This window comes from Neofelis nebulosa, chromosome 3, assembly GCF_028018385.1.
Source record: "Neofelis nebulosa isolate mNeoNeb1 chromosome 3, mNeoNeb1.pri, whole genome shotgun sequence".
NCBI lineage: Eukaryota > Metazoa > Chordata > Mammalia > Carnivora > Felidae > Neofelis > Neofelis nebulosa.
Window position 1 is genome coordinate 1,765,544 of NC_080784.1, and position 14,560 is coordinate 1,780,103.

A 14,560-nucleotide genomic window follows, 5' to 3' on the forward strand; every position below is an offset into this window, starting at 1 on the left:
TCTCTCTCCACGTCTTTTGGAATACAGCCTAAAAGAGTTTCTTTTGGATACTTTGTAAATGTGTTAACAGTCACTAATAATAGTGATTTTTTTCCCCCGCTAATAACAGTGTTAAGCATTCACATCACCTTTTCCTCAGAACACTGGTTCTATTCTCTCTCTTTTGTGTAAAATTATTCTTTTATAAGGAACTTTCTTCCTCTGAAATGAAGACCGTATAATGAGGACATATGTTCCCAGGTAGAGCGAGGGAAGGTACGGTTTCTCTCGTCTTGTTTTTTGGAGAGAGGCAGTGACGCTTCACAGCATCAGCACTGATTTCCCCTGGCTGCTTAATAACTGGTAACGGGGTCTCCAGGCCTCTCTGCCCTTGGAGTCTGAGCATTGACACTTGTAAAGCACATGTCACAGCTCATCTGACCCCCACACACGTGAGGACGCAGGTGCCCGGGTTGTCATCCTGTGCCGAGACAAAGGGGGTGCCAGGCCTGAGGATGCGGGGCTCCAGGTGTCTACGTGGGGAGACCCTTGGGTGTCCATCCGTCCGTCCGCCCCCACTGTGCCTCATGGGTGGCCGGGACGTCATCAGTCTCCCAGGGGCTTCCCAGCGGGCCGGAGACAGGATGCCCCCCATAGGTGTTTGAGAGGTGGGCCTATAAAGTGAGCTGTGCTCACTGAGCGATTACTAGTACATCCCCCCAGCTTTCAGTCATCACCATGTGCAGCTGTGAGCTGGATCGTCTGACCCTGTCATCTTGCGGTGTCCCCCCATCAGCAGAGCCTGCACTGCCGATCTGTGCTGTTACTGTGAGCAAGGGTGCGGGTTGCATCAGTGAAACATCGTGTGCGTCTCATGGGTTCCATCTGTGTCACGTGAAACACCTGCGTGTCCCGCATGTTGTATTCCTCTGGCCATGTTGTGTCATTTGTGACGTGGGCACAGCCCCTTAGAAAGAGTGAGCGGGAGCCCTGGTCCCCAGACACGTTCCCGGTGATGCTGCCGGGTCCCCGTCCTCAGGCCCGCCTGCTAAAGGGCCATTTCTCACCGTCTCCTGTCCGCGTGTCCCGGTTGCTGGCCTGGATTCCCGTCACCGGCTGCCCTGCTGGCACATGGGGTCCACTTTCCCAAGATGGGCATTAGCGTTTCCGTGGTACTACATCCCACCTGGGCCGTGACCACACTGAGCTCCTTTATGACTTCCCGCGAGCGTCGTCCATTACTACCATTGTGGTTTGCAAAATCCCCCGCAAGATCTATAAATGTACGTGTCCACTTGGGGCTGCAAGGCTCCGGAATATTATGGTGACAGCTTTGGAATTGAAATTCAGCTGCATCCCTGATGAATACTCAGCTCTTGATCAAACGTTTTCTTATGGAAAAATGAGTCTCTTCCATTACTTGAAATGGATTTCCTATAATAGAATTACACTTCTTTTCCAGCCAGTGTTAGGCACTGCATACGGCACAGTAATCACAAGCCCTAGATTGTCTTGGGGTTCAGTGGGACCCCTTGTCCCGAATCATATGCAAATGAAGCCAGCTCAGCTCTGGGAAAAAACCGTTTCCTCTTGTTGTCTGGTCTCATTCAAATCTAGTATAAAAACAAAGCCGTTTATGTTTTTACATGTTATCAGATAAAGATCATAAAACGGTGGCTGTTGTATTTGGAATGTACTTTGATTCATTTACACATTTTAAACTTGCAAGGCATCCCCTTTTCGCCTCACCTGTAAGTCTCTGGAGATCTGCAGGCAGAGCAGTGCAGGGAGTGAGGCAGCCCTGTGTGCGGGCTGCAAGGCCCGGATGGATGGGCAGGCAGGGGTGGGACGGGTGAGCTAGGACGGCATCCCACCGCCCACTGCACCCTTCTCCAGATACTGCTCTCAGTTCACGGATCCTTCCAGCTCTACAGGTCTGTGGTTTTATTTTACACGTCTGAGGATGAACAAGAAAAGAAAATTGACTGTCGTGTGGATGTTTGATACAAGTTGACAAATTCTTGGCACAAGTGGTGCCATGGTTTCCGTGTTTAGCTGGAAGAACTGCCCACTCAGACATGCATGGCTATGGGAGGCCCATGAATTTTCTCCACATGGTTTCTTCATTCTCAAAAAGATGCTGATCTTTAAAATATGGAGGTCTTCTGAGGTTCTCCACATATGACGTCTCTTTATGGATAACCACTGAGTGACACACACGTGCAGGACATGTGACAGCAGCTTCCATGTGCACCAGCACAAGGGGATGCCTGGTGACGTGGTCCTGTTTACTGATCCCACCTCCCGCTCGCCTTTGGACTTTGTTATATGCAATTGTAACTTGTATCATGAGGGCTCTGGTCTGACACCTGATGCTGGATTAAGAAAATAAAACAAAAAGCAAAAGTAGCCCACCTAGTCCCTAAGTGTCGTGTACATGTTCACAGGTATCCTGAAGAATCAGGACCCATGTTTTCAAACCAGGTTCTCTGTGGACATCTCCCTCCCTCCCTCCCTCCCTCCCTCCCTTCCTGTCTCCCTCTCTCCCTTCCTCCCTTCCTTTCTCCTCCCTCCTCCCTCTCTTCCTCCTCCCTCCCTCCTTTCCTCCTCCCCTTCCTCCTCCCTTCCTCCCTCCCTCCCTTCCTTTCCTTCCCTCTCTCCCCCCTTCCTCCTTCCTTCCTTCCTCCCTTCTTCCCTCCCTCCCTCCCTCCCTTCCTTCTTGCCATCCATCCATCCATCCATCCATCCTCCTTTCTCCCTTCCTTCTCCTAACAAACGTGTACAGAGGCTCTATTGCATGTTGTTGAAAAGCATTCAGTCCCTGGGCAGATGGAATTCCCAGGTGTCTGTTAGTCCTGTCTCCATGGTGGTGGAGTTCATCTCCAGTTTGGCCATATACTCTTTAAGCAGCTCCGTGTTGTAAGCACTTTGCTGGACAACAGCTGTGTGCAGAGCTGGCCACCACTGGCTCTCACGGCACCCCCAGGACAGAGGGAGAGCTAGTCATCAATGAGAAGCGCCACTGATGGATGCGTGCTGCGTGCAGGATCCTGCCTATCACGGGAAGCAAAGCCTGCACACGGTGGACTGCAGATGGTCTCCCCACATGGAGACCTTGGCCGGGAACTTCTGGAAGCTGGGGGAAGGCTGGGGGCCACACAGGCCAAGGCAGCTGGTCTGCAGGGGTCTGGGCATGGGGAGGCTGGCAGTGTGGAACAGACCTAGTGAGACTTGAGACAGGGACAGCTGGGCAGACTATTCCTGTCTGTGACTGGAGGGCCACCCAGGTAGGAAGTGGGGTGGTGGGTTCCTCATTTGAGGCTCCATAGAGTCTAAGCTGAGTCAAAAGATATGAATTCCTTTTTTTTGACTCTTTTTTAATAATGTGTATCTGTTTTTGAGAGAGACTGAGATAGAGCACGGGAGAGAGGCAGAGAGAGAGGGAGACACAGAATCCGAAGCAGGTTCCTGGCTCTGAGCTGCCAGCGCAGAGCCCGATGTGGGGCTCAAACCCACAAACCATGAGATCATGACCTGAGCCAAAGTTGGACGCTCAACCCACTGAGCCACCCAGGCACCCCTTGACTCTTTCAATAATGAATAAACCATACAAAATATTTTAAAATATCATCATTCTTTTGTTTGAACAACCAGTTTCTTTGTTTTGATACCTTTCCCTTTAGAAAGGAGCGGCCCAGTCTTCATGTTTAGCTGCTTGCTCTTTTGCATACTTAAGGGTGTGTGTCAGAGACCTTGGAACAATAGAATTTAGTGACTTTTTCCAGAGTCCTGAATACTCAACACTCTTGAGGTTGTCTAAAAAAAGAGAGCGTTAAGAGTTAGCTGTTTTAAAGAGTGGGGGACCGAGGCTTTCCTAGTTTCTGCTCATCATTATTGAAAACAGGCCCTGAAAGCATAATGTAGGTTGCTCTTGGGTAGAAATACTGGAAATACCGCGAGTCTGGCCAGGCTATGTGCAGGTAAGCAATGCCGATGCCCCCCATGATGCTGCGAGGTTTGGGCAAGCATCAGAGGTGTGTTTCTAGAATCAGCAGATCCGAGTGAACTCAGAAGTCCACCTCCTGACCCGTCTTCTCTGTGCGCAGATGTGAAAATTTGAGTCAAGTGTTTCTCTTGGTTACTCTTAGAAGGTAAAAGTGATTGAAGATTAAAGTCAATTTTGTGCTTTTTTAGAACTCAGGAACCATCACTAACATTTGCGCCGATAATTCTAATGACATTTCGTGAATTACTGCAGGGAAACATCTTGTTAATATTCTCACTGCCGAGGGTCGCTGCCTTGGTGGTCCTGTTGTACCGGGTGCAGACATGGTCAGTGTGCCTGGGTGGGTAAACACATGTGCCATTGATTTCACCGTACTCTGTTTTCCCAGATCAACCAAACAGTTGTGTCTGTAACTGGGAGCACGGGCAGATTTGGGTTTTGGCATGTTTGGCGTTTCCCATGTTTGTGTGTACATGTTTTTACGTGAGGACAGCTGTCCTGCCTGACTGATAGGACAGAAACATCCCTTGTGATGGACAGACGCACGTGTCAGAGCAGTCTAGATTTCCATGCTGACCCTGAGGTCAACAGGCCGTGAACTCCCTGAGCCTCAGAACCCCACATTTGTAAAATAAGGGGAGAATATCCATCGCACAGCGTTGCTAATTGAAACCATAGCCAACCTGTGTTCTGTGCTTCCTGCTTCTGGAGTACTTCATGTGAGTCCGGCGAGATTTACAGGGAGCAGTCTCCCTGGCACAGAGCGAAACCAGTGAATTACCTGTGATTAATATTTATAGTTGGCGAGTGTACCCCTCTCTCCCTTGCTTTAAAAAGAATCACTTGCAGAAGTAGATTGTCAAATGACGGGAGCTTTAATGTTACACCGTTTCTGTATGTGTATGGCTATACCACATTTACTTGTTTTTTAATTATCCCTTATTCAAAAAGTAATAAAGGACAACCCAGAGATAAGGGTTCACATTCAAAGGGAAACAGTGTGTAAGATGGACAGAACTGACCTAACAAGACAGAACGCTGCGCTGGTTTGAGATGAATCCAGCCTGGATGGGGTAGGGAGACAGGGTCAGTTCTGTGGTTCCTGGTGTCCTTTATGTAAAAGTGGACGCCAGTAACTCCCTGGAGAGCAGCCACACCTGGCTGCAAGGCCAGCAGGGACCATCCCCGCTGGGTTTTCCCTGGGAGCTGTAAAGTGCTGCAGGGCCAAGACCCACATCAGCGTGGCTGTAACCATGGCAGCCAGGGGCCCAGAATCTTCTCTGAGTCGGTGGCCCAGGATAGGCTGGTGACATCCCTGCGGCCACTCTGGGGAGATGCCAGGCAGGAACAGCACCTCCTGATCCTGAGGAGACTGGAGATGGACCCCGTGGCTCTGGCCGGCCGCGCGCATCCCTCGGAGAGGCTCCCCGCAGAGCGCTGCCAACAGGCTGTGGGTGGGTGGACTTCCTGCCGGGCCTCTGCCGCCCTGGGACGTGACCTTCACAGGGCTCCCAAGACCTTCGCACCGCATGTTTGCACCGGCTCATGATTCCCGAGGAAGATGTGCACACTGATTTCCTTAATTTTGAGGCAATTTATGTATTTTCATTATGTAAGAAATATAAAATACATTCATCCTGTAAAAGAATAAAAGCAAGAATCCAATCTTGGAAGGGAAAATTCGAATCTTTCAACTGCTTCCCTTGGATCTCAGAGATTCCCTCAGCAGCCTCTACTGAGTAAGGGGTAGCGTGTGCATGTGCATGAGTGTGCGCATGGGTGTGCACACGTGTGTGTGTGTTCGTGCGTGTGTGTGCTCCTAGGAAAGTGAGCAGCTTTCATGAGGATTGCTCCCAGCGTTTCACGTTAAACGTAGCGCTTGCTGGCGTTCTGGTAGGTCACCCTTCTGTTGCAGACGTTTCTTCTGATTTCCAGCTTGTGAAGAGGTTTCTGTTTTTTGTTTTTTTTTTTTTAATCAAATTTTTTTTTTAAAGAATATGTTTTGAATTTTATGCTTCTCGGGGACCATCTCTTATAAGAAGCATGTTTTCCCCCTTGATTGATCAATTATGCTGTTTTGTTTTTAATGCCATATCATTCTTCTGCCTCTGGGACATACCCTACTTGGTTATGATGCTCTTTTAATAGCCTCCTGGTTTTGATTGACGAATATTTTATGTAGAACGTTTCCATGTTTGTTCAGAAGCCAGATTGTTGTGGATTTGAGAGTATCAGTTGTATCTAAGCTTGGCCAACAATTAAAGAATATTGGTTGCATTTAACTGTCAACATAGACTAAAACAAGGATTGAATAGCTGTTCCCAGATGATGTGAGAAGGGTAGTACAGTGATCTCTCACAGTGAAGGACAGCTTTTGATTATGTGTTTATTGCAAAAAGCAATTTGCCTTAGAGTAGAAAGCTACTGTGGTATCTAAAAGACATAAGTTGTAGAAATAGAAAGTGGTGCTTTTGACAACTGACTCTTAAATTTCGTAGGATCTTTATTTTCTTGTTGGTAGTATTTACTGCAGGATCTCGTATAATCAGCTGACTTTGTAGCCTGTGCCCAATCCTGGACCTCCTGCATCACGGTGTGGAGCCTCTGGTGGACAGGAGGAATTAGTCCTACTGTCAGGTCCTGACAGTACAGTAAGTTCCTGGACATTCCTGGTGGTTCAAAGATGAGTAAAAGGCTAATAGGCATCCACACACCTCCAGGTTTCAGCAATCAATACCGATTTGGTGGGTTTCTTGGCAACACGTTTATACACGTAATTTATATGTGTGTAGCTCTCCGTATTAGAGCATACTTAGAAGATTACTAAAAAAGTCATCTCGCAGGGTGCCTGGGTGGCTCAGTCAGTTGAGTGTCTGACTTCAGCTCAGGTCATGATCACACACTCTGTGAGTTTGGGCCCCACGTTGGGCTCTGTGCTGACAGCTCAGAGCCTGGAGCCTGCTTTGGATTCTGTGTCTCCCTCTCTCTCTGCCCCTCCCCTGCTCATGCTCTGTCTCTCTCTGTCTCAAAAATAAATAAAACCATTTAAAAAATTTTTTAAAAAGTCATCTCTCTGTAAAAGGAAGCTGAACTAGGAGGATTGTAACATTCTGTGTGTTATCGATGGGAGAAATCATCCTGAGAAATACGTGTTCATATATAAACAAAAAAATGTTTTATTTTTTCTTATAAAAGGCATTTAGGCTGACACCTAATAAATGTTTACTTTCTGGAAAAATTAAGTCCAGCTTAATAAAAAATAGATATCTGGGATTGTGACTGCCCCTCCCAAACTGTACAGCTGATTCGAGGGGCATCCAGGGGACTCAGTTGGTTAATTAAGCGTTGGACTCTTGATTTCGGCTGAGGTCATGATCTCACAGTTTGTGAGATCGAGCCCCACGTTGGGCTCTGCGCTGACAGTACGGAGCCTGCTTGGGATTCTCTCTTTCCCTCTCTCTCTCCCCTTCCCCTGCTTGTGCTTTCTCTCTCAAAGTAAGTAAATAAACATTAAAAAATAAAGCTGATTCGGGATTAAGAAGGGCCTGGACCCAGTCATGCTGATGACAAAGTCATGTGGTTTGTATGTAGTTGGTCTGTTACCCAGACTTTATTCCAGCATCACAAATGTCAGAAATTATATTAACCACATTGCAGTGAAGAAAGTTGAGAGTATTCTAAGATAGAATTTTAAATCAAGTGAAAGGAAAGAACTCTGTTTGATTAAACTTTGATTATGACTTTTAGGACTAAAGAACTTCCTCATAAAATTATCCTGTAATCCCTCATTTTAATTTGATTTGATTTAATGTGACCATCCATTGTTTTTCCTAATCCAGCATCAAAAGATTTCCTTCCCCAGCGGTTTTAGCACCTTTACATATATAGCTTTCTTGCATTTCTTTTTTGCAAAAGTTTTCTTCCTGCTCTTGGTCTTGTAGGCCTGTGGTGTAAACACACAGTGACATATGACTCAGCCATAAGAAAGACAAAAATCGTGCCATTTGGGACAACGTGGATGGAGCTAGAGTGTTACATTAAGTGAGCTATGTCTGAGAAAGACAAATTGTATGATCTCACTTACATGTGGAATCTAAAAAGCTGGATTCATACAATCAGAGAGGGGTGGGAGTTTCCAGGGGCTGGAGAGGGGAGAGGGTCAGGAGGTGTTGGCCAGAGGCTACGGGATGAGATGTGGGGGTGTAAGCTCAGCTTGGGGACTGTTGAAACCCCAGTGCTGCCTTGTTTAGCTGCACGTTGCTAAGGGAGTAGACATTATGAGGAGACCACAGCAGGAAGGTGACCGTGTAGGGTGATGGGTGCGTGGTTAGCCTGGTCGTGGCGATCACTTCACAGTGTGTACGCATATTAAATCATGCTGTACACTTTAAATATGCACGATTTTTTTTCAAATACAGCTCAACAAAGCTGGAACCAAACCTCGATGCGGGAGCTTCTCCTAGGCAAAGGAGTGGGGTTTTGTTTTGTTTTGCATTTGAATGAATAGATGTAAGTCATTGTTTTCTGGGAGCACCTGAGCAAAACCTTTAGCTCCAAAGCCAATTGCGAGAATGAAAAGGCAGCTACAGAAGCCAGCTCGGCAGAGGCGACTGTGCCTTGAGCAGTCTTAACAGCCGCGAACGAACGAACATCTTGTCTCAAGTGACAGGCCTTTCAGTGGGCTGATAGAGTTTGAAGTGGCTTTTATGAACCACGTAGAGATAATCGCTTTCAAATTCCTCACCTTGAATGACGGAAGGGAGTGTTTTCCTCGTGGCCCATTTCCTAAGCAGTGGGAGATGCTCAGGGTCTTAGGTCTTAGATGCTTAGAGTGTGAGGATGCTTCAAAAATGCGACTTCCCAAAAGTAACGGTGAGCGAGCGACATGCTGCGGATGTTTCACGACCCTGGGACGGGGCTTGGGAACTGTTTTCATGAATGGCTTGTTAGACCCCAAGCTTTTGGTTTAAAAAAGCTGGACCTCACCATGAATGTGTAGGCTGCCACTTTCGTTTCCAGTCGTGGTTAGAAACAGTCCTAATTTCTCATAGAAAGCCACAGGAGGATGTGTTCATGATGAAACGGGCAGGCCCAGCTGGTTCGAGAGAGACAAAGGTCGGTCCCTTTATACACAGGCCAGTGTTCCAAGAAATTGAGTTAGAATTTGCCACACACGTCGGACCAATGAGCTGTTCGCCCCAAGAATCCCAGCTGATTCAAGTCTCATCTCCTTTCTGGACCTGAAACCAACCTTTCCCACCTGTTCACAAAGCCCCCTGGAGTAGTGTGAGGACCCCCACTGCCCTGCTCCAGGGGTGTTTCTGAGCAGGACGGCATCATGTGGAAGTGGAGGGACCTGTTCGGCTCTGGCCCGGCCGTAGACCTCAGAGGCCTGGCCTCCGTTTCTGGAGCTGTCAGACTTCAGTCTCCTATAAGCCTGTCTCCAGCTGTGGTGGGAGATTTCAGCCTTGGCAGGTACCTAGGCCAGTTGAGGGCCTTGCCAGGACACCAGATGTGCAGACGAACAGCGTGGGTGTCCTCCCTGCTCATGCTGGTGTGCGGAAGCGACGTGCCCCGCGTGGTTATGCGGAGAACGTGTGGAGCGTCCAGCCCTATCTCCGGCACAGAGAAGGTCCACAGCTGTGAACAAAACCGGACTTACCACCCACAAAAGCTACTTTCTCCATGTTCTGCAAATAGAAGAGGGATTTCACCAGCTCTCTGCAGAGGGACTTGAGAAATCCCTGAGGCTAGCACATGACACCCGTGAAATCTGAGGCCCGACGCAGTGGTATGGTTCCTGCCCTGATGCAAACTCCTGGCCTTCTCTACGTAGATTGATGATACTAATGATCAGAACAGAAACGAATATTTGGATGACTGTGACTCTTTTTTGAAACGCAGGTCGCCCAGTGTTCTGCTGGGACAACACACATTCGTCTCTCACACTCTGGAGGCTGTAGGTCCAAGGTCAAGGCGTCACAGGGATGATTTCTCCGGAAGCCTCTCTCCTTGTGTGGCTGACAGCTGCCTTCCTGCCATGGCCGCACATGTCATTCCTCTGTGCACATGGACCCCGGTGACCCCGGGTGTCTCTTCCTATAGGGACACTAGTCCTGTCACACCAGGGCCTCACCTTGAAGACCTCATTTAACCGTAATGCGTCCCTAAAAGTCCCATCTCCAAACACATTCACGCTGTGATTGTGGCTTAGATTTGGGGGATACATGGGGCGTATGGCTCAGTCGGCTAAGCGTCCGACTCTTGGTTTCAGCGCAGGTCATGATCTCGTAGTTCATGAGTTTGAGACCCACATCGGGCTCTGTGCTGACAGTGCAGATCCTGCTTAGGATTCTCTCTCCTCTCCCTCTGTCCGTCCCCCGCTAGTGCTGGCTCTCTCTCTTTCTCTCTCTCTTAGTAAATAAACACTACAAAAAGAAAAGAAAAGAATTTGGGGACATATTTCAGTCCATAGCACCCACCAAACCATAGGCCTGACCAAGATCCCAAGAATCCTGTAACTGGTGAGGCTACCGGCCTTCCTCACTATCCCGTCACTGTAGGAATCCCGTGACCTCCAGGCATCATCCAGAGCCACCCAGCCCACAATTTTTATATTGATTACAGGTTGAAATGATAATATTTTGGATATATTGGGTCAAATAAAATCTGTTATAAAAATTTAATAGATAATTTAGAGGTTTGTATTGTAGTACATGGTACCTGAGAGCAACAACTTCTAAATGAGCACAATGGGTAATTTTTAACGTGGTATTTGATTTAATAAAACTGCTTTCCTAATATCATGTTGTTTAAATGCTTCATGGCATTTAGGGTTCTTGATAACCTAACTTTCGAGAACATGAGCCATCTGAACTGAGAACACCGGCCTCAGCTTTCCACAAGTGCTCTTTCTACTGTGTGAACTGCCCAAGTGGAAGCATTTTCCATTAGAAAATGAGAACTACCAAGGCTGTATTCTTGGAGTGAAGTTTACAACCCTTGTGTCAGGTGCTGGAGAGGACAGTTTCCATCACTTAGATTTCACGAGCGTTCATGAAAATGGGTTTAGGATTTGATGTCATGTGTCTGGTTCCCTCTGGCACTCCCAGCTCACTCTTACCCAGCTTTGGCAAGTGTATCTTCCGGGGGGCTTTCTGTGGCCTGCCGAGAGTCCCCTGTCACCTGGGAGGGAGCCACGGTGACACTGGTGTCCCTTTGGGCCCCCACACTGGGGGTCTGCTCACCCCTGGGCTCCCAGGAGAGCCCAAGGCCTGAGAAGTGAGTGTCAGGCTGGGCCTGAGGGGAAGAGGGTCCGGGCTTGGGGGGGCTGGCCACACCGAGCCTCCCTCCCCGTGTGAGTGGCACTGGGAGGCTTGCCCACCACCGTTGGCAGACACACCTTGCAGGTGCCCAGTAGCCCACAAGCTGGCAGCATGGCCTCCCAGTCCAACCTGGGTGTATCCCAAGCTCAGGAGACTACTCTGGGCTTCTGGAATGTATAAGAGAAGAAGCCAGAAGTTGTGGCAATGGTTCAAGTGGGTTAGAAACATAATGGGAGACACCTGGGAGTTCAGATCCACCAGGAGATTGCCCCTGAGGCACACAGGTCCACATTGGCAGGTACAGGACGTGCTGGTATTTAGAGGAAACAAACGTGAATGGAAAAAGCAAAAGTCCTGCAAAGTATTGGTGATAAGGTCTGATGGGATCTTTCTTATGGGATCAGTGGGAATCCAGTGAGCTGTAACCTTTGTAAGAGATACACCTATTCCAGAATATTTTTTCTGTGGATATAATCAAAGACATGGATGGATATTTATATCAGCCAAACTTTGGAAACAACCTTAAAATTTTAAAATAGAGAAACGTAAGATGAATTATGTGCCAGAGGTTGGCAGCTAAGATTATTTTTGAATAATATTTAATAGTATGAGTAAAATGGTTAGGGCATAAGTTTAACTGAAAAATACAAGATTCAAGGCTGAATATAAAGAAGACTACAAAAGACTGATACTTGTTTTGCATTTTAAATTGTTTCTTTTTACTTCTAAGAATATTCTCCATGGTTTTCAAACTGAAGGGATACTAACCTTACAATTAGTAAGCATCCTATAAACATTTTGTATAGAAGAATTTATAATTAGCTTTTTTTCATTTAAAAAAAAGATTCAAAAAAGTATATCACAAGTAATTCGACGTTGCCAAGGAGATACACACATTTCCACTTTCTGCCTCTGCGTGTAATTCGTTTGCCGTGGTGTCCCAATTCAGACAATAATCCTACACAAGGAAGCTTTTCAAAACCTTGGAGTAATAGCTTTATTATTTTTTTAAATTTAAGGCTCTGAAGATCTTTGAAGTTCAGGGGGGTTGCCATAGAGATTTGTATTAACTGAATAATAAAAGTAAGAATTATAAGGCAGTTCACTGGTAAGTTGAAAGGTTATACAAGTTTTTCTTTCTTTTATGAAAAAAAGTACAATAAATAAGCCATGGGTTGTGAGCCGTCCATGCCTGATAATTTAAAATGTAATAACCACCACAGCAGTAGGCTTGCTCAGCAAGTCCCCGCCTAGAGAGCGGGGGCAGAGCAGGTGCCCAGACACATAGTCCTCTCTGCTGACTTTGGTGGGGGGTCCTGCGCTGTTCAGGACGAGTCTGGGAGGGCACCTCTTGCCAAAGGACCGTAAGGAGATGCCGCCGGCCACTCTCGGAGCTGGAGCCGCGGGGCAGATGGCGGAAAGCGCCTTTTTCTCCAGGCGCAGAGGGACTTTTGGGTGAGGGGCCGGGGCCCTCTGCAGGCCCTCAAATGGCCTGAGCCGGACACTGGGGGGCTTAGACGCTTGTGTGCCTGTCCCGCGGGGGCCGGGCGGCTGCTGGGCCTGCGGCAGGTGCACTGGGGATTCGGAGCCCCGATGCCATGACGTGTGGACAGCCGCACTTTCCTCTAGAAACAGGCTGGCAGGCGAGGGGCTGGGGATGTGCAGGCCAGGCTCCCCTCCACATGGTCCTTCCCTTCCCACTGGAAGCTTTTCCTCAGAAATGTGGAGATGTGCTAGAAGCAAGGGTCTGTTTCCCTGAGCCAGTGGGGATGACGGCTAGAGTGCGGGGCCCAGCACAGGCCATCGGAGCCCTGTGTTCCCCTGAGACACCTGCTCTCCCCACCTTCTAAGCCAGTGCCTTCCTCCTTAGTAAATCAGGGGAAATTACCCCGCCTGTTCTCCGCCACTGTTCCCTGCACACGATGTTATGAGAGTGAAAGCACAGACACAGGCACCTGAAAGGCTAGGAAGTTTCTGTAAGAGGCTCTGACCCCCGTGGTGGAGCACAGTACCCTCAGTGGGTGTTTCTCGGGGGTGGGCTGGACTGACCATGTCTCCAAACCTCCCGAGTTCCTGTTTTTAATCCATGGCTTCAGCACTGTGATTCTTTCACTTCATATCATCATCAAGGTACCGTGTTTTTGCTTCAAGATTTGTGTCCCTAAAGCTGTAGGGGACGTGTACCTAGTTGTCAGAGCACTGCTGCCATAACCGAGCACCACGCACTGGGGGACCACAGGCTGGGGGGACCACGCACTGGGGGAACCACAGGCTGGGGGGACCACGCACTGGGGGAACCACAGGCTGGGGGGATCATGCACTGGGGGACCACGGGCTAGGAGAACCACGGGCTGGGGGACCATGGGCTGGGGGAACCACGCGCTGGGGGGGACCATGCACTGGGGGACCACAGGCTGTGGGGATCATGCACTGGGGGCCCACGGGCTAGGAGAACCATGGGCTGGGGGACCATGGGCTGGGGGAACCGCGTGCTGGGGGAACCACGGGATGGGGGGACCATGCACTGGGGAACCACAGGCTAGGAGGACCACGGGTTGGGGGACCACGGGCTGGGGGAACCACGCGCTGGGGGAACCACGGGCTGGGGGGACCATGAGCTGGGAGACCATGCATTGGGGGACCACACGCTGGGTGGGGACCTTGGGCTAGGGGACCACAGCCGGGGGACCACATGCTGGGGCGGCGTATAAAGCACTGATCTCTGTTTCTCACAGTTCTGGAGGCTAGGAGCCCAGGATCCAGGTGCCAGTGATCTGGGGTCTGGTGAGGGGCTCCTCCTGGTTTGCAGACGGTGTCTTCTCCCTGCATCCTTATGTGGAGGAGGGGCTGGGGGCTCTTCTGTAAGGACACTAATCCCATTGTGGGGGCTCCACTGTCATGACCTCATCACTCCAAAGCCTCTGCCCTGACACCATCACTTGGGTGGAGGCTTAACATATGAATTTGGGGGGACGCAGACATCCAGTGTGTGGCGTCTGTGATTACGGGATTAGAAAAGGAAGTAAGTATGCCGTCGATCTCAGCGAAAGTCCTGGTGACATGTGAGTGTTGCTGAGAGTCCCTGGGGTCTCAGATCATAGCGCCTGCAGCGGGACGGGAACTCCGGGCGCTTGCTCTCCCTCACCAGCGCCTTCCCACCACTGTGCCATGGGTGTGGCCTCATGGGCACACCGCGTGCCTGTGTCTCCTCAGGCACACTGTCTGCGGCCCTGCCTCTCACCATCCCGCA

General features: G+C 49.2%; 1 protein-coding gene across 7 annotated transcripts in view; it reads left to right on the forward strand.

The window, feature by feature from the left end:
• Positions 1-14,560, forward strand: part of DLGAP2 (DLG associated protein 2) — a 791,131-nt gene that overhangs the window by 325,291 nt on the left and 451,280 nt on the right. The window lies entirely within an intron of this gene.